Source organism: Mirounga angustirostris, unplaced genomic scaffold (assembly GCF_029215605.1).
Source record: "Mirounga angustirostris isolate CCGP_5_RB_7025 unplaced genomic scaffold, mMirAng1.0.hap1 SCAF_1, whole genome shotgun sequence".
Taxonomy (NCBI): Eukaryota; Metazoa; Chordata; class Mammalia; order Carnivora; family Phocidae; genus Mirounga; species Mirounga angustirostris.
Window position 1 is genome coordinate 139,021,840 of NW_026991709.1, and position 27,491 is coordinate 139,049,330.

Sequence of the window (27,491 nt, forward strand, 5' to 3'; positions counted from 1 at the left end):
TCACATCTTCACATTACAGAATCAATCTAAAGCAGAAAGAGAAAGATAGGAGACCTCTTTTTCTCTCTCAATCTCTCCCTCTGCCTCTTCTTTTTTCTCTCCCTTCCTTCTTCCCTATTTCTCTCATTCTCTGTTTCTCTCTCTCCCCTCCCCCTTTTTTCCTTGATTTTGTCTACCTCTCTCTCTGTCTTTTCATCTCTCACATTCTTTCCTTCTTCCTCTCTTTACTTAGGAGATACAGCTTTCCAATAAATAATTCTGCAAATATTTATCTATATATCTCATTGGCTAGAACTTGGTTATATTTTTATCCTTAGTAACAAGGAAGGCAGGAAAATAAATATCTGGCATTTTTAGTCTCTCTCAGTGGAGGCAGATTTTGTTGTAAAAGATGATAGTATTGCAAAGTGAATGTGTGGTTTGGTAGCCATGTCTACATCTCTGTACTCCAAAGTCCAGTGCTCTTTTAATTTTATCTCATCAGATTTATTTTTATTGCTTAGAAATAGAAATAGAATTTATTCATTTATTTAGAAACCACTTCTTGAGAGTCTACTCTTTACCAGACAGTGTGGTAGGGGTCCCGGGGGTTCAGTGATTAATAGATACTGTTCTTGTCTTTAAGGAATATACAATCAGTGAAGGAAGGCAGGACCTGAATGGTCTTTAAGGAATATACAATCAATGAAGGAAGGCAGGACCTGAATGAAAATGCTATAAATGTAGGTCAACATCTAAATGCAATTGTACCGAAAAACTGAACTTTAGAGTAAAGAAGCAAATATTGCCTTCAATTGGTATTTGGTATTCAAAAACTAAAATGAGTGTATCACCAATTCAGTATTCTACTAGGAAGCCTGGCCGCAATATAGTGTTTGGTAATGATGCAAAGTTCTTGCAGTGTATATTAACATCCAGGCAGCTGGAATCCCTATTTCTGGTGGAAAGTGGAGGACAATGAGTTGAAAATGTGGCAGTTGAATTTGTGTGCATGGTCATATTAAGCTCCGACTGAGTTACATACATTAGATTCTTTTGAAAACAAACTATATGCAGGAAGTGTAAGTAGTCTTGATGAGTTGTCACCTTGGGATATTGACCAATTTTGGATCACCATACTAGGCTTACTACTTAACATCACTCTTTTTGTTCTTTTTCTTTAGTATACATTTTTTTTGGTGCCCCGTAGCCAGAATGCTTGTAATTAGGGGCATAAAGTTGTTTATTGATTGCGCACAGTTTTTGGAGCAGTTTCAAGCCAGTCGAAGCATGGACCCAGAACACCTATGTGGTCATTTCAAGCCATTGATGCTAACATGATATTAGGTAACGTTAGAGGTAGAAATTCTTCATATCATTTTCTACTTAGAGAATATTCCTCAAAATATGAAACTTTTGGCTCTTTGAGAGTAGACTCAATCATGTACATTTAAAAAAGCCTCCATGGCCCTTGATATAGTACATTGTATACAGTAGGAGTTCAATAAATGATTGTTTTATGAAATGAATGATTATATTTTAGAGGATTATAGCAAATTATTAAAAATAGTCTCAAATTTGAACATCCTCTTTTTGGACATCATGACAGAGGCTAATAAAAAATAGCATTTATAATACAAATACATGGAGTAGTGAAACAGGTTTGGCTTAAGAATTTTTCAAAAATATTTAATATGAAATAAGACACAAAAGAGTATAAAGTATAATATAATAAATACCCTTGTACTTTCCCCCCAGTTAATTAAAAAGTAAACTTTTTTCCTAAAGATTTTATTTATTTATTTATTTTAAAGATTTTATTTATTTATTTGAGAGAGAGAATGAGAGACAGAGAGCATGAGAGGGAGGAGGGTCAGAGGGAGAAGCAGACTCCCCGCCGAGCAGGGAGCCCGATGCGGGACTCGATCCCGGGACTCCAGGATCATGACCTGAGCCAAAGGCAGTCGCTTAACCAACTGAGCCACCCAGGCGCCCTAGTTATTTATTTTAGAGACAGAGGGAGGGACAGCATGAGCTAAGGGGAGGGACAGAGGGCAAGGGAGAGAAGCTCAAACAGACTACACTGAGTGCAGAGCCCAACAAGGGACTTGATCTCAGGATTCTAAGATCATTACCTGAGCTGAAACCAAGAGTCAGATGCTTAACTGACTGAACCACCCAGGCGCCCCAAAAGTTTGTTTTTAAATGTATATTTACTCTCTTTTTTTGTGGATAAAAACTAGGACTTCCAATCTAAATCTTGACAATGAATCAGGAATAAAATTAAGAAGAAAGGTCTATCCCCCCTATATTTAATCTTAAAGAGGAGTTACTTATTTTTTGAGCACTGTATTGCTTCTGTAAAATATTTAGGCATTATAAAAAAATCAAATAATACAGAGAAAGAAATAAGCATCTGAAATTAGAGTTCAGAGGAAAGTATAGATGACATTGTTTGAGATATTTCTTATGCATGTAACATGTGGAAATATGTATGTATTTTACATAAATGGGTTCATAGCACTCATTCTACTCTGTAAGTTGCTTCTCCCCTTCATCCCTTTCACTACATGTAGTAGACATCTTTCCATTTAATCTTTTTTTTTTTTAAGAGAGAGAGAGAGAGAGAGAGAGAGAGAGAGTGGGGGGAGGGGCAGAGCAGAGGCAGAGAGGGAGAGAATTCTAAGCAGACTCCATGCTCAGCACAGAGCTTGATATGGGGCTCAATCTCACGACTCTGAGATCCTAACGTGAGCCTAGATTAAGAGTTAGATGCTCAACCGATTGAGCCACCCAAGTGCCCTGGACATCTTTCCATTTAAAAAAGAAAAGGATTGGGGTGCTTTGATGGCTCATTCAGTTAAGTATCTAACTCTTGATTTCGGCTCAGGTCATGATCTCATGGGTCGTGAGATCAAGCTTCGTGATGGACTCCACACTCAGCAGGGAGTCTGCTTGAAGATTCTCTTCCTTGGCCCCTCCCCAGCTTGTGGGTGCACTTTCCCTCTCTCTCTCAAATAAATAAATAAATATTTTAAAAAGATAAAGAAAAAAAGTATCTACATCAATTTTAATAGCAGTATAAATGATCATTTTCTTATATCATGATGTGCTTAACAAGGCCTCTATTCATGGATATTTACATTTCTAATTTTTCCATATTGTAATCAGTATGTTAATGAATGAGTCCTATGCATAGTTTTGTTTTTTATCCTTTTAAAATATTTCCCTGGGTAAATTCTGAACAATGGGTATGGTAGATTGCACCAGTGGCTGGATTTTTTCCCTCTTCATTGTATCTGTGCCCTTTGCCAGGTTACTTTCCAGCACTCTTCCACTGTGAGCAGGATGTAATGTCCCAACTTCGGGCTCAGATGACTTGCTTTGGTCAATGGTCTGTTAGGAATGTGGTGCAAGCCGAGTCTTGAAAAGTGTTTTTGCAATTGAGCTTCTGCCATCGCCATGAGAAGGACATTCCTAGCTAGCCTGCTGTTTCCAGGAGACTGAAAGCAGAACTGGCCCAGTTAAGTGGATTCAGTAAAGCTCTGACTAAATCAGAGCCACCTACCCAACCCACAGACACTTGAGTGAGCCTGGTAAGATCAGCAGAACCACACAGCCAATCCACAGTGATGGGAACACTGAACGATTGTCTGTGTATGCCAATGAGGATTTGTGGGTGTTGGTTACAAAGCATTAATGTGGCAATAGATAATTGATACAGTGGGATTTAGCTATTTACTTTTTTATTGGTACATATATTGATTTGTAGTTTTTTAAGCCTTGATATATTTTTTCTGGACTTTTTTCAAGGTGATGAATGCAGTTCAGTGGAAGCGATTTTGTACATCCATTATAGATAAAAGTAAAAGAACCAAACAAACAAGCAAAAACCTTGTTGGTGGTTTACAGACCTCATTCCTATCTTGGCTTTTGCATTTATCTTGGCTATTTTTCATGTCTATGAAAATCATTTTAATTGTAAAAAGGGAAGGTGAGTGATTATTCAATTATAGAAAGAAAATGGAAAAGTTAAATTACTAGGAAAAAGGAAAAATCACCAAATTGATAAACCAAATTTATTTTTAAAGTTGGCTTAAAAGATTGTTAATTTACTTATATTTGTATCAGTGTAGTTAACTCTTACAAATGCTATAGCATTTCATTCTGACCATTATTCTAAATACATTTAAGGCTGTACTCTGGCCTCATTTTTCTAGTTCTGTACCCATGGCCCCATATTAATATTTTTGCTGAACTAATAGAAAGTTTTTATCCATTCTCACTTTAGACTTTGAAATGAGATCATTAGTTCCCATCAGTTAAGCAGAATTGAATTTCATTGCATATTCAGTCCAATTATCCTTGAAATCCACCAATAATCCCCAAACCTCATCTGAGTGATTAGTATCCATGTATTCTATACCAAGCCTTCCACTCAGAATTGTAATTAAGAAGTAAGATGGACATTTTAAAGTTTCACCTTTTTGTCCCTTCTCACTTCTCATCACTTTCTGACTGTCTTGATTCTTTTAGACCATCCATTGTGCCTGGCTTCTGTACCTTTCCCATTCAATATGAGGGATCTCAGTATGATCTCAATACAATCTATCCCTTCAACCACATCCTCATATCACCATGTTCCCTCATTTGTTTATCTTTCTCCTGCAGCTATCCTGCCAGCCCCTCAACCTACGGCAATCCAACCTGGCTCCAGACTTTCTTCTTCCCATCTACCATCTACACTGCCATTGGTTATTTTTCCAAAATGTGATCACATTCCTCCCCTGATTAAAAACATCCAATGAATCTCTTCTGCCTACAAATTCTGGGCATGGCATCCCAGTCCTTTCGCAATCTGTTGGCCACCTGTTTTCTGGGTTCATTTTTCTGTTTCTGGCTGCGGGGAACAGAGGGGGCTAAAGGGACAGCCGGGGTAGAACTGGCTGTCAATCAAGGCTGGGTGAGTGTGACAACTTGTGACATTCCAGGCAGGTACCGCATTCTAGGGGGCTGCACTCTGGAGGAGTAAGGGCACAGTTTGAAAGTGTAGGGAGGTGTCTTAAACTGGATTTCCCCTAATTTCCCTTCAAGTTCCTGCAGAACTTGAGATATGTTTGCGTGAAGTCAGTTTATTTGGAAATGTGGTCTCAAGGAGCAGGGTGTAGTACAGGATGGAGGAATGAAACCGGAAGGGAGGAAAAACCACACCCACAAGGATGTGTTATTGAGTTGAACGAGTGCTAGAGGCATCTTGTGTTGGATCCAGTGAGACTTCCTGAGGAGCCTTATGAAATGCATCTAAGGACTGTTTTCTTGGTGGCGACGCAAGAGAGAACCATTTACTCTTTGACTTCTGTTCCCCACGGTTATGAATGGCTTCACTGATGTTAACTTCCTTGTACAACTGGATTAAGAATTCCACGTGATTTGGAAGACATCTTGGCTTAGCCTCAAAAGAATCCCTGGGCAGAAAGCAAGTGGTATGCAGTGCAGCTTAAGACAGGGCATGTTCTAGTTGCTCTGGGACAAAGGAGATCAAAGAACTAGTAACTATAGAGAACTAGTAACTGCAGCAGCAGCTAAAGGAAGAGATAGGGTTAAGAAGATTCTGAAATGTGCACAAGAAGCCTATGATTCTGAGGGGATATGCTGAGCTGGAGTCATTGAGAGAAACCCAGCTGGAACAAGCTGGATATGAGCAAGGCCTCTGCTCAGAACCTTGCCATTTGCTCATGACCAAAGTCCTTATAATTGCCCGCAAGGACCTGATGTGATCTGTTTCCCTCTTTACCCCTCTGATCTAATTTCTGTCTTCTCTCCCATCGCTCACTCCTTTCTGACCACACTGGTCTCCTTGCTGAGGCTCTAACATGTTCCTGCCTTAGGACATTTGCCTAGGCTCTACATGAGGCACTCTTCATGGTAAGTGTCAGATTCCTGGAGGTCCACCTCTTTCTTCCTTAACATCTTTGTTCACATGCCACTCTTCCAAGGAGCCTTCACCTGATCACTTATTAGAAATGGTACCCTTTCTTACCCTCCTGATGCTCCTTACCTTTCCCATTTCCCATAGCACTTCATCACCTTTTAACATACTATAAAATTTACTTCCTTATTAAGTTTATTATTATTTTTTCTCTCTCCCTCTATAGAAGGCAAGCTCCACAAGGACTGGCAATTTTTGACTGGTTTGTTGGTAAATGTATCCCAGGTACCCGACACATAGTTGGTGCTCAACAATGTTTAATTTTTGAATAAGAAAATAAAACAGCAACACTGAAGTGAACTGTGCCCTTAGGGAAGGGGCTCACAGGTTTTGCCTTTTGTGCTTTTTTGGAGTCCACACAGTTTGTAATCCAGTCAGTAGGAACACCAGCTGCCTGCTCCTAATTGGAGCAGGGACAGAGATGGGCTAGAATTTTAACCATGACCTTCCTTTTATTGAAATTCAAGCAGAGCAGGGGTGGAAACTAAGCAATTTGTTGTCCTAACAGATTTATGAATGACAAACCACAGCTGAGAAGCTTTGAAAAGAAGGCAAAATCTGTCCTAGAAGGGAAAACAATCATGATTGTGATATATTTGATCATGCTCTATTTGTACAATGCTCTAACTTGCTGTTTATTACCTAAGCATTATAATAATCATTTGCAGTAGGTAGAGATTAAGATCCCCACCTGAGAAAGAAGTGTTTATTATATATTTGTATTTAAAGAAAACTGAGGTACAGTTCACATAATGTACACTTAGCCATTTAAAGTGTACAATTCAGGGGCGCCTTGGTGGCTCAGTGGTTAAGCGTCTGCCTTTAGCTCAGGTCATGGCCCAGGGTCCTGGGATCGAGCCCCGCATCGGGCTTCCTGCTCTGTGGGAAGCCTGCTTCTCCCTCTCCCGCTCCCCCTGCTTGTGTTCCCTCTCTCGCTGTGTCTCTTTCTGTCAAATAAATAAAAAATAAAATAAAATAAAAATAAAGTGTACAATTCAGTGGCATGTAGTATATTCACAAATGTTGTGCAACCGTTCTATGTACTTCCAAAGCATTTTCATCATCCCATAAAGAAACCCCATACTCATTATGCAGTCAATCTCCATTACTCTCTCCTCACAGTCCCTGGCAAACACTCACTTGCTTTCTGTCTCTGGGGATTCACTTAGTCTCGATTATTTCCTATAGATGGAATCATACAATTTGTGAACTTTGTATCTGGTTCCTTTTACTTAGTATAAAGTTTTCAAGGTTCATTAGGTTTGTGGTATGTATCAATATTTTATTCCTAGTAATGACTGACTACTATTCCAATGTATGATATACCACATTTTGTTTATTCATTCATCATGTGATGGATATTTGGGTTATTTCCACATTTTGGCTTTTGTGAATAGTGCTGCTATAAACATCTGTGTACAAGTTTTTGTTTGAACACCTGGTTTCAATTCTTTGGGGTATGTACCTAGGAGTGGAATGTACATTTATTTTTACCCACTTTGTGCTGGGAGTTTATTTCCTGTGAGACAGACACATTAATTAAGGTGGTATTAGATACATTAGCCAAATCAAATACTAAGTAATGTTAAGAAAATTAGAATGCTGAGATGAGAAAGCAAAAATTTCAAATGAAAATATGTAAACCACAGATTCCACATGGTTGCTACAATTAAACTGAGAATTTGACTCCGAGGCACCTGGCAGGTGTCACAGGCTTTTTAAAGTTAGAAATGAAACCAGAAGTAAAATGTTTATACAAGTCATGAAATCTAAGAGATGGGTTTGCCTACATAAAAATGAAGAACTTCTGTACAACAAAAGAAAAAATAAAGTTAAAAGGTAACTAGGAAACTGGAGGGAACTATTTATAAATTGGTAACAAAAGGTCAATATATAATATGTTAACAGTACCAACAAATCATTAAAAAATAGCACCCAATATATTAAAAGGTAAGCAGGCATTTTGAAAAAAAGGAAGATTTTTTTGAATGGGGGGGTGTCTAGTAGATTGGAAAAATAATTAAAAAGACAGATAACATTTAGTGTTGATGAGGATGAGGATGAAAGGTCAATGTAAAACAGTGTTGGTGGAAGTATGTATTTGTAAACCTTTCTTGCAGGGCAAACTGATAGCATGTTGTTGGTGAAGAACAGACACACAGTTGACGTAAATCAATGGAACAGAATAGGAAATTTAGAACCCTCAGATCTTTGACAAAGGAGCAGAGGTACTGCAATAGAGAAAGAATAATCTTTTCAGCAAGTGGTGCTGAACAATGGGAAATCCATATGCTAAAAAATGAACCTACATACAGACCTTACACCTCTCACAAAAAGGAACTCTTTGTAGTGCAAGTTTAAAATACTAGGGATACAAAGAAAATCCTAAAGGCTACCAGTGATAAAAAAAAATTACCTACAAAGAAAAGAAAATTAGAATGATATCAGACTTTTCATCAGCAATACCTGATGCATAAAACAAATGTGCAGTATATTCAGGGTCAAGGGGAGAGTTCTGTGGGCAGGAAGAAATGGACACAGAACTTATACATGCATCGTTTGGCTATGAGACGAGGTATTGCATTCTGTAGCTTCTAAGCCCAGACTTAAACCTAGACAGAAAGCTAGAGTGTAGCCAAAGCCTAGGGATGGGGGTACAATTAACTTGTAAGAAAGAGGAGTGAAAGCAGGACATGCTAAGGGAAAAATGATTAGTGCATTCAGTTGTGGCTAAGCTAATTAAGTAATGTGCATCTGGACAGCTGCAATTTTCCTCAATTGTGTATTTATTCTCTTTATACCAATTGTGGCAAAGCAGTTACCAAAGTTATTCATTTAATCCCTGGGCCATACTGTACTTTCTATAGAGCCTGAGCAGCTGACAGGGTTTGTTTTAGAGAAAGCCTTCTGGTCAGTGTGATTGCTCAGAGCATGACAGCTTCTTCTGCTGTAAAACATGATTTGAGGAGAAAGGCTTTTGCTCAAAAACAATGTAGTGTAGCCCAGTCAGTGATTCAAAAAGTATAATGCTGGGAGATGCAATTTCATCATGTGGAAAACTTTTGATGTATTAATCTCATCCACTCAGCAAATGCAGTCTCGCAATTAAAAGCCCTCCATATACCACCAGATGGAATTTTATGCAAGCACACAGAGATGTGTGCCAGGAGAGTGAGGGAAGTCCCAAAGCACAGCTGCCAGTCCTACCTGACCTAGGACTCAAAGAACCAAATTTATACGTGAGTGCTTGCCAGACAGCAGACTTCTCTTTAGCCAATTATGTAAACGCAATGTGGAGAATGATTTGCACCAGGCACAGTTTCGGGTGAAAACCCCGCTGTTGTAAAGCTCCATCCTAAAACAGGCTACATTGTTTTAAAAGTTTTTTTTTTTTTCCTTCCTTTCCACTTTTGATTTAATTTCCTTCACTTCTGGGGAAGCTGTCTCTCCTTCAGCAGTGGTGGGCATACAGAGTAAGACCTTTGTTAAATTGATAACCTTCATAAAGACAAAAAATCAGCAGGAACATTGGTATTTTAATCACTCAGTATCATATGGTTTTAAGGTCAACAGGTAGGAATTTTCAAGAATTGGCTAAATAAGGTTTAAAGCAAAGAGTGACCATGTGCAGTATTTTGGTTTTTTTGGTTCCTTAAAGCCAAATAAAATCCCAGAAGATGATGATCATGGAACATTCCGTTAGGACTGTAGCAAATGCCCTATTTATTTGTGTCCAGAAATTATCTTGCATTGAAAAAGAATAATTTTTAGGGCAACATCAACCAGACAAGCTTGGTTTTCCATATTGTGCTCCTGCCCAAGTTTTCATTTGGAGAAAACTTAAAAAGTATGTGAATAACACCACTGCCTAGATGGAGAATGACTTTAGGAACCTCAATTCAGAGACCACATAGTGACTTACCTGATTTTGCAAAACAATTGTTTCCAAATATGTGTAATTTTATGGTTCCCTACTCTCTTTTCCCAGGTGTTTAGCAGTAAAATTCCCCTGGACTGCAATCGTATTTAACAGCTTCTCTTGGGGGGTAGGAAAGGAAATATAAAAAATAGAAGTGGTAGGTAATGAAACTACTAGAAACAATATGATGGTTCATTAAGGAGTTCAGTTATAAATTAAACATACAAAATCAGCAGATTTCTTACATAAAAATAACATATTTTATATAACTAGAAATTTATTTGGGAAATATAATAGAAAAACATATTCCATTCATAATGGCAACATAGAACATAAACCATACAGAAGTAAACAACCTGTAAAGGTCCTTTTGGAAGAAACTGTAAAACTTCAATGTGGAGCCAAAAAAGAAGTCTTGAGTAAATACATTAAGTGCTTTTTTTTTGAGCTAAGACTCTGAATATTTATCATGCTTTTGTTATTTAAATACAAATCATGGACATTTTCTTAAGACAGTAGATGAGTTACAACAGGCCTTGATCACATGCACAGAACCTTACTGAATGGGTATGCCTACCTTAACCAGTTCCTAATGGTGAATGTTAAATTGTTTCCAATTTTCTGTATTGGAAACAATGTAACAAGAACTTGCTCATGAATGTATTTCTATATATCCACTTAATAATTTCTAGAAGTGAAATTGCTTGCTCAAAAAGTCTGCACATTTAATATTTTGGCAAATGCTGTCAAATTGTGCGCTGAGAAAGGTTTACCAATATACACACCTACCAATGCCGTTTTACAGTGCCTTTTTTCCCCCATGTCCCTTTGACACTGAAAATTATCTGTCTCTTAACATTTTTTCTCAATCTATTAGATTCTCCCCAAATGCAACTATTTTTTTCCCAAATGCCTGCTTCAAATACAATTATTTTTTTTCCAAATGCCAGCTTACGCTTCAATGTGTTGGGTTTTCTTTTAAAAAAATTGATTTGTAGGTGTTATTTATATATTATGGACATTAGGTTTTTGTTACCTATGCTGCAAATAATTCCCTCCAGTTTCCTAGTTATCCTTTAACTTTTTTTTCCTTTTGTTGTATAGAAGTTCTTCATTTTTAGGTAGTCAAACCTGTCTTTTAGATTTCATGGCTTCTGTAAATATTTTACTTCTGGGTTTCATTTCTAACTTGGAAAAGCCTTTGACATCTGTCAGTTGCCTAGGAGTCAAATTCTCTGTAATTGTAGCAACGATGTGGAATCTAAGGCTACCAGTTTATGACTCCAGCGGCTTCCCCTCCAGGTAAGCAGATCTTGGCTGTAACTCAATGCATGCACCTGTCTCTCCAGATTTCAGGGTGTTATCTGCCTTGTTACCACAGGTCTGTGATGGGTCCAAGAAAAACCATTGATTTTCAGTTTGTTCAGCTGTTTCTTGTTGGAATTTGAGAGTGATAATTTTGAAATTTCTTTGTTTAAGATTTAATTTATTTGACAGAGAGAGAAAGAGAGCACATGCATAAGCAGGGGGAGCAGGAGAGGGAGAAGCAGGCTCCCCACCAAGCAGGGAGCCCGATGTGGGGCCTGATCCTAGGACCCTGGGATCATGACCCAAAGACGCTCAACCAACTGAGCCACCCAGGCGCCCAAAATTTTGAATCTTTTTACATATTGGAGCTGAAACTGGAAGCTTTTTATTGTAAATTATTTTTATGTAAGTGGTAAATAGGTTTATGTAGATCCAATTTTAGCAAGACAAGGAATTCTGGATGAGAAGCAGGTCTTGGCAGGGCATGGAGGACTGGCGTATCAGCAGTCAGTGGTGTCTATGTAACATCTGAAAGAGTTTTTAGACAACCAAGGGCAGATGCTGAGCGGTTGGATATATAGGTCTGAGTTAGGTAAAGAGCTAGGGCTGGAGATAAGATTTCTTTTTTTCTTTCTTTTTTAGAGAGAGAGCACGCAAGCTAGTGGAGGGGGAGGGGCAGAGGGAGAGAGACTCTTAAGTAGACTCTGCACTCAGTGCAGAACCCCCCCGCAGGGCTTGATCTCATGACCCTAAGATCACGACCTGAGCCAAACCAAGAGTTGGTTGCTTAACTGACTGCACCGCCCAGGCACCCCCGGAGATAAAATTTCAGCATCAACATAAATGTGATACTGAAAATCTCTGGTAGCTTCCTGTCTCCCTCAGCTAAAGTCCATAGAACTGGCTCTGGTATTACCCTGACCTCCCCTTCTCGTCTTGTTAGCTGAGCTGAAGCCACACTGACTTCTTTCCTAGTTCTTAAATAAACAAGGTCTACCCCTGCCTTTGCCCTTGCTGTTTCCTCTGCCCATAATGAATTTTCCTCCTGGTATCTTCCCTCACTTTTCCTCCGACTCAAAATCACCTAGTTAATGATGCCTTGCCTAAAATTCCTTACATAAAATTCAGCCACCGGTCCTGGTCCTCATGTCTCCCTTCTTGTTAAGGTGTGTCATTATCTCACATCCTCTCCGATACATGTTGTTTATGCTCTGTTTCTCCGAAGAGATGTAAGCGCCATTGGGAAAGGAACTTTTCCTGTTTGCTTCACTATAGCCTCAGGTTTTAGATCCACATTTGTAGGAGTAAAAAGAAATAGGTGAAAATAAGTTTAAAATGTATTGTATTTAAACCATTCTATCTAAAGCATTATCATTTCATATAATGTAATCATGTAATCACTATCAAAATTAGTAATGAGATAATTTACATTCTTTTTTATGTTTTTTACATTTAATTTTATTTTAACTAAATTCAATAAATTAACATATAGTGTATTATTTGTTTCAGAGGTAGAGTTCAGTGATTCATCAGTCTTATATAACACCCAGTGCTCATTACATCACATGCCCTCCTTAATGCCCATCACCCAGTTATCCCATCCCTCCAACCCCTCCCCTCCAGCAACCCTCAGGTTTTTTTTTTTTTTTTAAGATTTTATTTACTTATTTGACAGAGAGAGACACAGCGAGAGAGGGAACACAAGCAGGGGGAGTGGGAGAGGGAGAAGCAGGCTTCCCGCAGAGCAGGGAGCCCGATGCGGGGTTTGATCCCAGAACCCTGGGATCATGACCTGAGCTGAAGGCAGACGCTTAATGACTGAGCCACCCAGACTCCCCAGCAACCCTCAGTTTGTTTCTTATGCTTAAGAATCTCTTATGGTTTGTCTCCCTCTCTGATTTCGTCTTGTTTTATTTTTCTCTCCCTTCCTCTATGATCCTCTGTTTTATTTCTTAAATTCCACATATGAGTGAAATCATACGATAATTGTCTTTCTCTGATTGACTTATTTTGCTCAGCATAATACCCGCTAGCTCCATCTACGTCGTTGCAAATGGCAAGATTCTTTTTTATGTTCTAAGTAGTCAAAGTCTAGGGTGCATTTTACACTGATAGCACACTTAAATTGCACTAGCCACATTTCAAGGGCTCAATAACCACATGTGGCTAGAGGGTGCTGCACTGGACAGCTCAATGAGGCTTGCAGGCTGTGTTAGGATTGGGACATTTTTCTTAAGAAGTGGGATGTTATTGAAGGGTTTTAGGTAGAGTTTAGGAGTGACACCATCAGTTTTTATATTAACACAAATCACCGTGGCAACAGAGTAGAGAATGAATTGGAGGGAATCAAGAGGGTTTGCAGGGAATTTGGGCTAGAAGGCTATGAGACAGATCGGCTGAGAAACAGATGTGGTCTTTGGACTAGGGTGCTGGCCATGGGAGAGACAGAAGAGAGAAAATTCAGGAGACATTTAGTCAGTACATTCCCCAAGGCTTGACAATAATTGGGTCAAGCTAACTTTGTAAGTCAGGTAACAGTTTGATTATAATAATCTTTTGTCCCCTGTAAGAGATCAGGTTTGACTGAAACTCTGCTTTCAAGAGTTTCCTCTTTATTTCCAGATATCGGTTATGATTTGTGCAGAGTTGTGGGAATACACTGGTTACGGTGGCACTTACTTTAGTTTTTAATGGATAAATCTAAATGGCCACATGATGGTGCCAAAACCTTGGTAGTTAGTATGGCTTTTCAGACCAGGCAAACTCCTTCTACATAAATATTGCCATCTTCACTTAGTTATTTTATTTTAAAAAACAAATTCATTGAAGATAAGTGGAATTTTTTCAAAGTAATGTTTTATTTCTCATCATGTTCTTAGGTCAATAGGTAAAACTGACTTCGTTCTCATTATTTTATCCTTGTAAAATTGGAGTTTTCTAAAACAGGGTAGCACATTCTCAGAGTGGTGCAGAAGAAAGTTAAAATTCCATATTTATTTATTTAAGAATGAGGCCAGTAGGATCTGTGGATTCCTTTTGGAATGCAGAAATTTCTCCAGAGTACTTTGGAAGATATACCCTGCTTCAATAAGAGATACTTATAAAGCTGTGAACCCAAGATACCACAATACAACATTTGAAATGACTGGTTAGAGGAAGTACTATACCCTGTACATAGCAGATTCTCAACGGTATTTTTTAACATGGTGACTGCGAGTATCAATTAATGAAAACCCAAACCACCTGTTGGCCAAAGTCTGTCTCTTTTTCCAAATTAAGTAGCCAGTTTTTGTTGAATACAAAGCATGGAATAGAGAGATTGTAAATATTAGAGATACAATTTTTAGCACACCTTGAAGACCCCCAAATAGGTCATTTATTCACTCAACAAACATTCTCTTGAGTGTTTAGTATGGGCTCAGGGCTATGACTTTAGGATTGGCAAATGACCCTTAATGCCATTAGATAACCCTTCTAGAAATGTAAATGCCACTAGCACTCACAACCACAAGAATCATCAAGCATAAACCCTCAAGTGCTATCAACATCTAGAATAATAAGTGCCAGCAAGTCCCAAGAAGCCTTCACCATGTGCTGGTTTCACAAAGTGCCAGAAAACACCCAAACTGAGATCGTATGTGCCATTGGAGTATTATCAAGTGTTAGAAAGTGCCAAGATATTGACATCTAGAAGTGCAAGTTCTATCAGCTTCTAGACCAGCGGTCAGCAAACTATGGCCTGCAGGCCTACCATCTGCTTTGGTAAATGAAATTTCACTGGGACATAGCCACACCTATTCATTTACACAAAGTCCGTGGCTGTTTCTGTGTTGTGGTAGCAGAGTGAGGAGTTGCAACAGAGACCTTTTTGCCTGCAAAGGCTAAAACCTTTACTATCTAGCTATTTAAGAAAAAAGTCTCCTGACACTTGCTCTAGACCCACACACATATGCCTCCAATCCATAACCACAGGTATCCTTAATTCCTAGAACCAGATTTGCCTCAAATACTTTAAATCACAGTTGCCACCCAATGCGACCAACACCTAGAAGCACAGCTACATTGATGAGTAAACTTAGAGAAAACCGCCTTGGGAGGACTGATTAAGAACTGGCAAGAAAGTCTGTAGACTCTGTCTTTGTATTTCATTCAGAATAAGATTATAGAAAATAGAGATTATAGGTTTTGTCAAAATTCTCACGTTAATTGTTCTTGCCTCTAATTGTGACCTTTCTTGGGGATATTGTTTTTGTAAAGGAAGAAATAAGGAGGAGAAAGTATTGCATTTTTCTTTCATATGAATTCTTCTTAGATATTAATTCTTAGTTTCAGGAGTACTGATTTCATTAACCTTGAAATATCAGAATGTGGATAAAAGATTATGAATATAAATGAACTCAGAGTTAGAACTTGTTGACATCTCCTTTAATAGCAATCTAAATGCTGTCAGAAGGGAAGCTGCTGTGGCAAGTTTAGTGACCAGGCTGATATGAGGGCTCAAAGGCACAAATATTATGTCACATAATGCTCATCTGTTACCTGTTTAATTAATTAATTTTTTAAAGATTTTATTTATTTGACAGAGAAAGAGATAGTGAGAGCAGGAACACAAGCAAGGGGAGTGGGAGAAGGAGAAGCAGGGTGAGTGGGAGAGGGAGAAGCAGGCTTCCCGCCAAGCAGGGAGCCTGACGCGGGGCTCGATCCCAGGACCCTGGGATTATGACCTGAGCCGAAGGCAGCTGCTTAACCTACTGAGCCACCCAGGCACCCCTAATTTAAAAAATAAAAAGGAAAAAAGCATCGCCTCTGGATTTGTGTAGCAGGTTAGAGATGGACCAATGGGGTCCAAGAATCTGGAAGGAACAGATTGGCTGATATCTGGGACTTAAAAGTCAGTCTGCAAATGAAATGCCACTGAGAGTGAGCAAGAAATCAAAACTATATACCCAAAGTCCCAGGTGATCCTTGGGTGCCATCAAAGGGAAACAGCAAAAGGCGTAAATTAGAGTCTGAAGCGCTCTTTACCAAGTATGTGGCATTGGGCAAGACACTGAAATCTGAACCTTGGTTCTTCACAGATAAACTGGAGATCAGCATCACTGTCGGATCACCTTCATCACCACTATTATCAATCTCATCATCAACATTTCATAGCATCTTCACCGGTGTTTGGAAGTTGCTTGTTGTGGGTCACCTCTACATAGGTACTCTCTTTTAATTCTCACAGAAGGCATAGATTTTGTTCCTCTTTTGACAGGTGGCATAATTCAAGCTTAAAGTAGAAGTGACTTCCCAAGGTCACGCTGGACTCAATGACAGAGCTGAGCTGCTCCGTGGCCCATTGTTTTGCCCTGTGCTAATGAAAACTGCTTTGGTGTAACTTTTTTGAAAGGAATGTCCAAAGCATATTAATAATCAGAGTAATCTGGTAACCTCGCTTCTGGGAGTATCAAGGAAATACGCCTATAAAAGTAAAGTGAATAAAGACATTCATTACAGCATTATTTATCATGGTAAATAATTAGAAAGTTCCTAAATGTTCAACAAAGGAGAAAGGATTAAATAAATAATGGCATATTACACAGAATCTTAAATATTCAGCATGAGGCCTATTTAGTAATATGGTGTAATGCATAAATCCACTATGGGAAGAACTGGAATATACCATTTTATCCGCATTATGATGCCAATCCAGTAAAAGTTTGCATACATATGGAAAAAAAAAAGAGTAGAGAAATATAAAGAAAAATGTCAAATATTTTTTCCTGAGGTGGTGATATTTTGGGCAAATTTTTCTTCTATTATTGTCATTATAACCTGTACAAAAAGTGAACAAATTTGAAATGCAGTATACACATAGACCTGCTCCACGTATCTAATAGAATCATTGTGAAGAGCAAACAAGAGAATATGAGTAACTGGGTAAACTTGATAAACTGTAAGACAATTCAAATACTATCGTTAGAAAGTCAGACCTGTGAGTGAGGAGATCTCTTATATTCAAACTGGAAGAAGCCCTGGGATAGCAAGACAAGCAGGATTGGCTGCTCTTCTTATCTGCTCTCATTGTCTAGGCCAGAGATCAGCAAGCTATGGCCCCTGGGTCAAATCCTGCCCACCACCTCTTTTTGTTCGGCCCTCGAGCGAAGAGTGCTTTTTACATTTTTAAGTGGTTCCAAAAAAAAATATCAAAGAGTGTGGTTTCATGACACAGAATTATATGAAATCCAACTTTCAGTATCCATAAGTAAAATTTTATTGGAACAGAGTCACACCTATTTACTTACATATTGTCTATGGCTGCCTCAACAGCAGAGTTGAGTTGTTGCCATAGAGACTGTATGGCCCACAAAATTTAAAATATTTACTCTCTAGCCTTTTACCAAAAGAATTTACTTATCTCTGACAGAGGCCAATTCAGTTCTCCAAATCTTATCCTGGCCTCATGAGATTTTTACTCCGTAGATTTTTCTCAATTGCCCTTACATGGTTATAAATGCTGTCTTTTCTTAATATTTAGATTTTTAAAAATGTTTTCCAAACATTAGGGGTGAAGGTCAGTGGGTGGCTGTGACAGTGAGTGGGGTTACATGGCGATGTTTGCTAACCTGCAAATATATGTTCCGATAACCACCCATTGGGAGGTCAGGAGATCCAATCTTTGATCTGTCCAAGTTTGACCCACCTGGGCTTCTGTTCCCCCATCTGTAATAATGGAGTTGACCAGATGATTTCTGAGGCCCCTTCCAGCTCTGCGTTCCTACAAGGACTTGTGTCATTTTAATACTTGGTGGTTCTTCACGGCATTGAGTGTTTTGCTCTTTTTATGATCTTCCTGACTCTTGGACAAGTAACCAATCAGGTTTAAGGCCAGGAATCAAGACTTACATGCCTACCTGGCCCAGACGGGTTAAATAAATGAGAGAACCCACCTGATAAAGAGGTTGTATCAAGCGTGGTGGCAAGCTACGGAGCGAAGGGAGCAGCTATAACCAGGCTCCAGCCGACTCTTAACGTTTTGCTAGAGTTCTCCTATTTTTAAGAGATAATAGAACATATGGATTTTAATATGAAATCTTCTAATGTTTGAATACATAAAAATACAGTGTAAGCCCCCTCCCCACCCCGATCCCACCCCCAATCCCTAAATACAGAATGGGCCTCCCGGTCACCATTTTAAGAATTCTTATCTCTGTGTGTAGGAAATTCTTACATGGCTTCCCACCGAGATTGCAAAAAAACATTTCTTCGGGAACCCCGTCCATCACAATACCCTATCTTTAGAGTGTGACATCAAGCTGAGGTGGCTGACATGTTCCCAAATGGACTTGGGTTGTAGTCACTCAGAACTTGAAGGATTTAAAAAGGCTTCTAGTATCATGGCTCTGATTTGCTGACAATATTGTTTCCAAAACTTTTCAGACGAGTAATCCTGCCCAAACCCTCCAACCACCCCTAACTTTGTACCCACTTTGAAGCTGATCTTTTCTTTTCTTTTTTTTTTTTTTTAGATTTTATTTATTTATTTGAGAAAGAGAGAATGAGAGAGAGCACATGAGAGGGGGGAGGGGGAGAGGGAGAAGCAAACTCCCCGCCGAGCAGGGAGCCCGATGTGGGACTTGATCCTGGGACTCCAGGATCATGACCTGAGCCGAAGGCAGTCGCTTAACCAACTGAGCCACCCAGGCGCCCAGAAGCTGATATTTTCTTTGTTTGGTTTCATGCAGTTAGCTAGACAGACTGTTTAGCTCAATTAGAATGGGAGCAGAGAGCCTGGGCCTGCCGTGTAAACAACTTCTAAACACACTCTCCTTTTATTTCTTCTTTTCTGGGTTGTAGGCATATGCAATGGGTTTATTTATTCAGCAGATGTCTATTGATTGTCTTTTGTGAATAATAGGAATTGCTGCAGGTACTGGGGACATAACATTGAACTAAATAAAATCTTAGTCTCATTGGACTTACATTCCGGAGGGAGAGATAAGCAATGGATAATTACATATGATGTTAGATATTGACAAGTGTTAGGAAGAAAAATGAAGTCAAATAAGGGGATGGTGCATAGTATTTGCAATGGTATGGTCCTGGAGGGCCTCTCTGAGGAAGTGACATTTGAGCAGAGACCCACATGAAGTGAGTAAGCCGCTAGAATATTTCTAAGCAGAGGGAACAGCAAGTACAAAGGCCCCGAAATAGATTTCTTGTTGTGTTTGAGGAACGACAAGGGTGCAAGTGTAGATGGAGAGCAGTGAGCCAGGGGAAGAGTTATAGGAAATGAAATTGAATAGGTAGCCAAATACCAAATCATATCGGTTCCTAGAGACATGGCAAACACTTTTACTTTAAGGATGTAGGAAAGCCATTAAGAGGGGTGATATCATCTGATTTACCTTTTAAGAGGCTCCCTCTGGCTGCTGTAGGGGCCTGAGTTCACAGCAGGGAGACCTGTTAGGAGACTCTTGCGATGGCCCAGGTAGGTGGATGATGGACTTGGCTAGGAGAGGTGGATATGTGGAGAAGGAGTTGGATTTGAATATATTTACAGTAGGTAGAGATAACTTCTGTTCATTGTTTAGGATAACTCAAAGGCCATTTTCTCTGAGGAAAACTTCTTGTATTGTTCTTCTATGCTAGGCTAGGTTTCCCTCTTCTGTGATTTGTCCAAACAGCCATGCACACCTCTCTTAGACACATGATACTGTATTGAAATGCTCTGTTGTGTGTTTAAATCTGTCTGTAAATTCTGTAGTTTGAGATCCAGGACCATGCCTTATTTCTTTCCAGTGCCTGGATTGCCTAACTCTGACCTTCTCATTGTGTGAGAAAAGTAACCTCTACTTGCTTTTCTATTATTATTTCTATTATTTCTATTATGCCTGCACGTAATTGGTGTTTAATGAAAGTCTGTTAAATAGATATATAAATTGATAAATTAAGAGGAAACATTGTTGGGAAGGAGGAAATTTATAGGGATATAGCTGAATAGAGTATCATACCCCCCAGTAGTGGGTGGTAATTTTGGTGGAAAGCTTTCGTGAACCTCAGCGAACCTGGATTTGCTTCATGGGTCAGGCTTTTCTTGGTGGTCTTCTTACGTCCCAATTGAACAATTAATTGAAAACTTCCCTTCAGGTAGGTAGAATCTCAAGACACCTTCTGTGTCTGGGACTTTATGATATAACAAATTACCAAATATGCAACTTCTGAAGTTTCATAAAAAATACTTTAACATTTTCTCCTCTTTTGAGAGTAGATAGTAATTTAAAATTTATTGATGGTGTAGGGATAATTATAGCCATGCCATTTATCTCTCAGTTCCCCTGAAACCGAAGCATTTTAAGTAATATGCTATATGTTTGTATAGCCCCACAGCCCATGTGTCAAATTTTCCTCTTCTTTGTATATGAGACATAGAAGAAAAAAGTGTCAAAAATGATCTTACTGGAGAAATGCTTTGCTTGTTGTTCATTTTCATGTGGCAATACTATAAAAGGAATAACATGAATATAGTTTTGAAATGAAAAAGGGAAGAATAAAGTGAGCAGATTTGAGCCAAGGAGTGGGCTGTCAGGGACGAAACTACTTTTCAGGGCTTTATTCCTTATTACCGGCTGCCTTTCTGGATTTGACCAGGGAATGTGGGGTCACATCATAGTAAGAACTATCTTTCATTTGTTCATTTACTCCATCAATAAGTTAACAAACAATGGCCAAGGCATGGTATTTGCATCAGGCCTAGTGAGTACCAACTGGGAGGATTCTCTCAGCGAGGGTTGATGTTCTGTTGTACATAATAGAAAACCAAGTAGAGGTTACTTTTCTCACACAATAAGAAGGTCAGAGTTAGGCAATCCAGGGCAGTCATGACTGCTCCACGAAGGCTCTTTCTGGCTCTCTTCTGCCATCCCTTGGATCCTTGCTTTCATTTTCATGCTTCCAAGGTGGCTGCTTCTCCTCCAGGCCTGATATTTTTCAGGTATCCTTTACCAAGCACCGTGCGTAGCTCATGGCAGGCACTGGAATATTTATTGCATAAATGACTAAATGGGGATTCAGTGAAAACATATGCAGCACAAAAGTGTATAAAAGCAAAAGCTAAGTACTCCAAATTATTTAATAGCCTATCATTGTCAGATGATCTAAGCAATTTACTTTTGCACTGTTGCAGGCTATGTTCTCTGGAAGTAGACACAGACATGTAGTTTGGGGTGCAAGATATTTATCAGGGATTAGTACCTTGAAACGAAGAGGGCCGGAAGCAGCATTAACCAGGGGACAAAGGTGACATGCAGTGGCCGCCCAGCGAAGCTCTAGGGCAAGCATGGCCTGTTACAGTTGTCTTGCATTGGGTTGAGGTGGCTGGGTCTCCATATCCCTCCCCACCATCCCAGACCCCTGAGGTCGGCTGCTCCGGGAAGGGCATGGGCTTGAAGGAGGTGGCTCTTTGTAGCGGAGACTGTGAGGGAGCTGAGAGCTGTACTCTGATGACTGCAGTCCTCACAGCTGGGCAGCCAGTCTTCTCCTGAAGAATAATCTGGGTGGCCGTATTTCCCTATCTGCTATTGCATGACATTTCACTTTACTCGTCATAACATGAAAATAAAATAACGAGATCCAAGAAATAAAAAGAAAGAAGAAAAGGTGGGCGGGGTGGGGGGAGGCAGAGAGCTCAGTTCCCTAGCAGAAAACTCAGCTTGAGGAAAGAAAGAGATGGGTGTGGCTGCAGCAGTGTGGAGGTGCCTTGGCCCATATAGATGCAGCATCAGTAACGAGGGGTCCTCCGTGGACAGAACTCTCTGCTGGCCTAGCGGGTTTCCTTGGCAGCAAGTCCTATTTAAACTGAATTGACCGGAGGAGCATGGTTGATATGCAAGCTTCCCACTGTTTCAGCTCTAACACCGAGTTTGCAGAGCCTGAGGAGAGCCCCACCTTGTGGTTAGAAGAGGAAGTAGCTCATTTCAGGGAGTGAGTGGTTTGCTTTCTGGGCCTTAAGAGAATGCGATCCAGCGGATGCTTCCTTGATTTTATAAAACGCATCAGTTATTTTTCTCTGGAATTTGATGATTAGACCCATTATCTGTATATGGATACTCAGCAGTGCTTCCTTTCATGATCCTTTCACTTTGCCTTTTGCTCGCCGGATGCCTTCCCATATGTACGTCCTTCCTACACAGTCCCCTCACCTGGTATGTTGTCTTGGTCGCTTTCTTACTTGCAACTAACCAAGGACTGAGCTGAGTTTGGCTCAGAGAGTATTTGTTCTCAAGTAACGAATGATTCTTGTTAAAGGAAATGCCTACAGGACCCCAGGGAATGACTCAATAATGGTGTATTTTGGCCCCTTTGGCCTAAGGTGGCAGAAATATTTGGGAAGCGGAGCAGAACAGGAAGAGAGGGGCCAGACTTGCTTAAACCTAACTCAGTTTAATAGAGAACGAACTCATGGTCACCAAGGGGGGACAAGTGGGGGGATGAGTCAGATAGGTGATGGGGATTAAAGAGTATACTTATAGTGAAAAAATAGAATAAAATAATAAAAAAAGAAAAAAACCCTAACTCAGTTTATACTGTTTCTATGAAATAAAAAAATAGTACATTTTAAAATTAATTATCTGCATATAGTATGTTTTGTTTTTGAATATTGCAAATAATATGTTCCCTCTTCCACCAGTCACCCTCCTCAACCATGTGAACACTCAGAGCTATCTACACCCGGTCATGAAAGCATTATGAGAGGAAAATGAAGTCACTTTGGCATTGACATTCTCAAATCAAAGCTATTATTAAAGAAAATAAAGTCCTTCCGATGAGACCCTGGACATTTCAACAGTAATCCCTTGTTTTTAAGGAGATGACCTTGTTTTGGTTTTGTATTTTATCCTTTTTATTGTGTGTTTATTCTGTTGCTATTATTTGTATTATTGCTTTTGAAGATTCTGAATAATGTCGTAATTATTTTGGTAGGAATTTGTCATCAAAAAGCAAATTGCTCTTATTAGAAATGTATGGTTGTGTTTTGCTCTGGGAAGGAATATTTAAAAAGGCTCCACAAATTTATAAATAGGACAGTTTACTTACAGCCACGCAAGATGAGCTGTCACCTTTGTGACCTCCTCCAGTGGGATCAAAGCCTGTTTGAATCCATTCTGCACATAGACTAGATGAACAGAAATTATGCCTTCTCTTTGAAAAATTTGCATTTTTAAAGTCATTGTTTTCTGATTATAAAAATAATGCAACTTAATTTATTATGGAAGCTGTGAAAAATAGAGAACAACAACTGTATGTACAAAGTGAAAATCTCCCATAACCCTATGCAGAAAGAGCTATTGTTAATAGTTTGGTGTGTATATGATGAGTACTTTAAATTATTTCTATTACGTGTTATGTATAATATATAATGCTTGTGTATCTGCAATTGTATAGATAAGTACACATAATCTCATAATTTACCCTTTTCATTTAATTATTCAGAGTATTACTGTTTGTTAGAGCGTACTTTCTGGTGGTTGCAAACAATTATGACATGTGGATGGATCAACTTTCTTTAAGCAATTGTTATTTTTGGGTATTAGGTGTTTTCCGTTTTCACTGATACTTGGATATAAACACCTTACTATTTATAGTCTTTGAGATCTAATTTTTGTCTTAGAATACATTCCCAGAAGTTCAGGTGTTGGGTAAAAAGGTAGACAGAAGTTTGAATTTTTTTTTATTCTTATGTTAATCCCCATACATTACATCACTAGTTTTAGATGTAGTGTTCCATGATTCATTGTTTGTGCATAACACCCAGTGCCCCATGCAGAGTGTGCCCTCTTTAATACCCATCACCAGGCTAACCCATCCTCCCACCCCCCGTCCCTCTAGAACCCTCAGTTTGTTTTTCAGAGTCCATCGTCTCTCATGGTTCGTCTACCCCTCCGATTTCCCCCGCTTCATTCTTCCCCTCCTGCTACCTTCTTCTTCTTTTTTTTTTCTTAACATATATTGCATTATTTGTTTCAGAGGTACAGATCTGAGATTCAACAGTCTTGCACAATTCACAGCGCTTACCAGAGCACACACCCTCCCCAGTGTCCATCACCCAGTCCCCCCATCCCTCCCACCCCACCCCCCACTCCAACAACACTCAGTTTGTTTCCTGTGATTAAGAATTCCTCATATCAGTGAGATCATATGATACATGTCTTTCTCTTTTTGACTTATTTCGCTCAACATAATACCCTCCAGTTCCATCCACGTCGTTGCAAATGGCAAGATCTCATTCCTTTTGATGGCTGCATAATATTCCATTGTATGTATATACCACATCCAGAAGTTTGAATTTTTTGATACTATTGACTAATTGTGTTCCAGAAAATGCATACCATTTATATATTCACTTGCAATATTAGGAAAGCACATTTCCCCATATCCTCCACAAACCCTGGTTATTGTTATTAAAAAAAGAAAAAGAAGACTTGCAGTTGGATAGACAAATACTAGGGTTTACTAATAAGGATGGACAATTTTTCATAAGTTCTCTGCCCTTTTGCTTTAGAGGCATTTAATGTTTTCTAATTGTATGACCTCTTCAGCTATTTTTTTTTTTTTTTAAGATTTTATTTATTTGACAGAGAGAGCACAGCAAGAGAAGAAACACAAGCAGAGGGGGTGGGAGAGGGAGAAGCAGGCTTTCCACCGAGCAGGGAGCCCGAGATTTGGGGCTTGATCCCAGGACCTTGGGATCATGACCTGAGCCAAAGGCAGATGCTTAACAACTGAGCCACACAGGCATCCCTGACCTCTTTAGCTATTAAGAATAGTACCTGTCAGGGCGCCTGGGTGGCTCAGTTGGTTAAGCGACTGCCTTCGGCTCAGGTCGATCCTGGAGTCCCGGGATCGAGTCCCGTATCGGGCTTCCTGCTCGGCAGGGAGTCTGCTTCTCCCTCTGATCCTCCCCCATCTCATGCTCTCTCTCTCTGTCTCATTCTCTCTCTCAAATAAATAAATAAAATCTTAAAAAAAAAAAAGAATAGTAACTGTCATAAATGTTACACATGATTTCCAATTTAACCTTATTTTTGGTATTACTTGCCTATTAATTTTTCTGTAATGTGGTCTACCTCTTTTCCCCCCTTCATTATCTCTTCTTTGTTTTTAGGTTTGAATATTTTCATTCTACTTGACACCAAAGTTTTCCTCTTGGAAATTTTAGGCCCTAGTAAGCAAACAGGGCAGCATTTTGGGGGTACAAATGTAGGTGGGTAAAGAAATATATGTTTACCTTTTTTTTTTTGTATCATACTCTGGCTCCAAGTGGATTATTGTTTCATCTTTGAATTTCTTTGTAGTATTAAAAAAATCAGTACCTCATGCCTTTTTACTAGGCTATTTTAATGTGCTCTAATGTTTTTCTAAGAATTTCATGCCAAATCTTGAAAATGTGGGGTAATCATGTGGTGGAGAGAACATAAGCTTTGGACTGAGACATACCTGACCTGGAATCCTGGTTCTTTTTTTTTAAATAATATCAAGAGTTTAGTTTTTATTATAGTATATAATTTTAAAAAAAATTTTATTTTATTATGTTATGTTAATCACCATACATTACATCATCAGTTTTTTTTATTATGTTATATTAATCACCATACATTACATCATTAGTTTTTGATGTAGTGTTCCATGATTCATTGTTTGCATATAACACCCAGTGCTCCATTCAGTATGTGCCCTCTTTAATACCCATCACCAGGCTAACCCAGCCACCCAGACCCCCCAGAACCCTCAGTTTGTTTCTCAGAGTCCATAGTCTCTCATGATTCATCTCTTGCTCTGATGTCCCCCCCTTCATTTTTCCCTTCCTACTAGCTTCTTTTTTTTTTTTTTAACATATAAGGTATTATTTGTTTCAGAGGTACAGGTCTGTGATTCAACAGTCTTACACAATTCACAGCACTCACCATAGCACATTCCCTCCCCAATGTCCACCACCCAGCCACCCCATCCCTCCCACCCACCCCCCACTCCAGCAACCCTCAGTTTGTTTCCTGAGATTAAGAATTCCTCATATCAGTGAGATCATATGATACATGTCTTTGATTGACTTATTTCGCCTAGCATAATACCCTCTAATTCCATCCACGTCGTTGCAAATGGCAAGATTTGGGTTTTTTTTTTTTGATGGCTGCATAATATTCCATTGTGTGTGTGTGTGTGTGTGTGTATATATATATATATATACACCACATCTTCTTCATCCATTCATCTGTTGATGGACATCTTGGCTCTTACCATAGTTTGGCTATTGTGGACATTGCTGCTATAAACATTGGGGTGCATGTGCCCCTTTGGATCACTACATTTGTATCTTTGGGGTAAATACTCAGTAGTGCAATTGCTGGTCCGTAAGGCAGCTCTGTTTTCAACTTTTTGAGGAACCTCCATACTGTTTTCCAGAGTGGCTGCACCAGCTTGCAGTCCCACCAACAGTGTAGGAGGGTTCCCCTTTCTCAGCATCCCTGCCAACATCTGTCGTTTCCTGACTTGTTAATTTTAGCCATTCTGACTAGTGTGAGGTGGAATCCTGGTTCTACTTACTAATTGGTGGTCTTGGGTAGTTTATGGGATCTTGAGTCCAGTTTCCTCATCAGAAAAATGAGATTGATAATCCCTGCCTCCTGAGGTATGTATGACATTTTAGGGGGGATTTCTCTTCCTCCTTGTCTGTCTGCCTTTCTCTTTCCCTTCCTTCTTTTCATCCTCTCCCTTCCCTCTCACCAGTTTTTCCTTTCCCCCCTTTCTTTCCTTGTATATTTCTGTTGCATGAGTGAATGAGTAAATAATACTTGAGACTAAAAGCTACTCAATAAATAAAAGTCTCCTTTCATCTTTTAGGTCATAGGAATATCTTAGGTCTTTATCTGCTTGAAATTCTCTTCAGTGCACCCAAGATTATGCTTCTTTGATTTCTTATAACTAATGGATTTAGATCATTTGGATTTACTTTGCCCTGATTTTATTACCTTTCCCTTACACTCACTGAAGTTTATCTGTAGACATTTTATTCCTATCACCTTGGCTTACTTATATTCCAGAGATATTTGTTCATCTGCAAATGTGAGTTCTTCCTTCCTTCCTTCCTTCCTCCCCTCCTCCTCCCCTCCTCCCTCCCTCCCTCCCTCCCTCCCTCCCTCCCTCCCTCCCTCCCTCCCTTCCTTCCTTCCTTCCTTCCTTCCTTCCTTCCTTCCTTCCTTCCTTCCTTCCTTCCTTCCTTCCTTCCTTCTAGAGCATTCACTCTTCACATAACTTAGA